Raw genomic sequence first — 2,588 nt, 5'->3', positions numbered from 1 at the left:
CAAGAGATTAATTTTGCAAATAGTCTTAACTTTATTCTTTATAATAAATCAATTCATGATGTTTGTTTTGATACTTTCTTCATTTTATATCAGATTAACTGAACACCAGTTTTATCGTCAACATATTATCAGTTGTTGTCAATTAATCCTTTACAAATGGAAAACATGTAATCGCGGTGCAAATCATATCACTCTTACGAATACTGTTTTTGATCATCTGTTTGCGTATTGTTACTGACGATGTAAATCCTAAAAGACATGTTTGTAATCAACTGCTCGGGAAAAGCTGTGTATATATGTATATATCATTCCATCTGAAGCCAACATGCTGTTTCCTCGAATACTTGAAAACCCTTGTTATGTTAAACAGGATTACACGCTGCATTCTTTACATATTAGATTGATGAAGCGGCAGAGAAGGTCGGTAAATTGGTAAAGACTTATACTCGTCAATTGCATCAATCTTCTGTGAAATTGAAGTTGACATACTCAGCATACAAAGCTCAACGCCAGGAAGGTCACTCATATAAAAAGGATTCTCAAACCTGGAAGGGATGATAATTCCTATGAATAATTACCGTCTTGGTAGCATATAAGATCCCTAAAAATGACATACCAGCTGTCAATAGGATACCGAAATAGCCAACATGAGAATGCGATCTCAACAGCATGCTTGTATTATGTCGTTTTACATCTTAATTCTTATCTTAAAAAAATATTTAGTTTATACATTACTTATTTTGTTTGTTTTTTATTTATTTTATTTGTTGGGTTTTTTATGTGTGGTTTTTTATTATTATTATTATTTGGGGTTTTTTTTCTAAATAAATTATTAGGTATTCTAATGCATTATTTTTTCTTTCTGAAAAACGTCTATGTTATAGGATTTTTTTTAAAACTCTATTGATACATGTAATATGGTAAACAAGAATGCAGCATGCATTTAACGGTCATACTAATTAAACCACAGAAGCTGTCAACTCGGAATGAACCTCACAACATGTGACGCCAAAAAACTAGATCCGGTTTGGCGGCGTCAGAAATGGTACCCGTTTGTTGCGAATCCAGGGAAGTAAACAAGGTTTCTCGTTACTGTTTGGGAGACAATAGCCCTATATATCATATCGAAAATACATGTTTTAAATTATTCAATATTCTCTTATTCAAAATACTAGATATATTCACGTTTATTGTATTATAGCAGAACTATAGTTGAAGTAGATTGTTCATTTTATTACGTTTGACATACAACTGGGTTTAAATAATATATATGTTATGGCCCTGTTTCTCGGACTTACGAATTACAATCGACTTCGTTAGTGTATGGTTTGTGTTCTCGCTTTGTGTGACAGTGACTGGAAGCCATGAGTAAACTTTATTTCTGTATACTGTAAATATTCATCAATGGAACAATACGATTCTTTTACATTTTAGAATAACAATAAAATATTTTTGTACTCATTTTGTTCCCGATTTGTCTTTCTAATATTTAGCATGTCAATTTCACAATGAAATATGTAAATTTGTTGCGGTGAATTCAATCTGACAAATAAATGAGAAACAAAACACACACAAACCTCTCTCCCCCCACCCCCAATAAAAAATGAATAAATATATCAATATAAGCAATATACGTTTTGTTTCTAGTGCACTTTCCTGTCTAAAGTTCACTTTTTTATTAGCTGTTGATTAACATTAATGCCAGTCTCATCACTGACGAGTCCTAAAAAGACGAAACAGCTGTATGACGTAGCATCACTGACGAGTCCTAGAAGGAAGAAACAGCTGTATGACGTAGCATCACTGAAGAAGGACGAAACAGCTGTATGACGTAGCATCACTGACGAGCCTTAGAAGGACGAAACAGCTGTATGACGTAGCATCACTGACGAGTCCTAAAAGGACGGAACAGCTGTATGATGTAGCATCACTGACGAGTCCTAGAAGGACGAAACAGCTGTATGATGTAGCATCACTGACGAGTCCTAGAAGGACGAAACAGCTGTATGACATCACTGACGAGTCCTAGCATCACTGACGAGTCCTACAAGGACGAAACAGCTGTATGATGTAGCATCACTGACGAGTCCTAGAAGGACGAAACAGCTGTATGACGTAGCATCACTGACGAGTCCTAGAAGGATGAAACAGCTGTATGACGTAGCATCACTGACGAGTCCTAGAAGGACGAAACAGCTGTATGACGTAGCATCACTGACGAGTCCTAGAAGGACGAAACAGCTGTATGACGTAGCATCACTGACGAGTCCTAGAAGGACAAACAGCTGTATGACTGCATCACTGCATCACTGACGAGTCCTAGAAGGACGAAACAGCTGTATGATGTAGCATCACTGACGAGTCCTAGAAGGACGAAACAGCTGTATGAAGCATCACTGACGAGTCCTAGAAGGACGAAATAGCTGTATGACGTAGCATCACTGACGAGTCCTAGAAGGACGAAATAGCTTAGAAGGACGAAACAGCTGTATGATGTAGCATTAGTGACGAGTCCTAGAAGGACGAAATAGGTGTATGATGTAGAATCAGCAGTACGATGTAGCATCACTGACGAGTCCTAGAAGGAC

This window comes from Ylistrum balloti, unplaced genomic scaffold (assembly GCF_031769215.1).
Source record: "Ylistrum balloti isolate Yb309-2 unplaced genomic scaffold, AGI_CSIRO_Ybal_v1 Utg370924, whole genome shotgun sequence".
NCBI classification, from domain to species: domain Eukaryota; kingdom Metazoa; phylum Mollusca; class Bivalvia; order Pectinida; family Pectinidae; genus Ylistrum; species Ylistrum balloti.
This window is presented reverse-complemented; position numbering follows the sequence as displayed.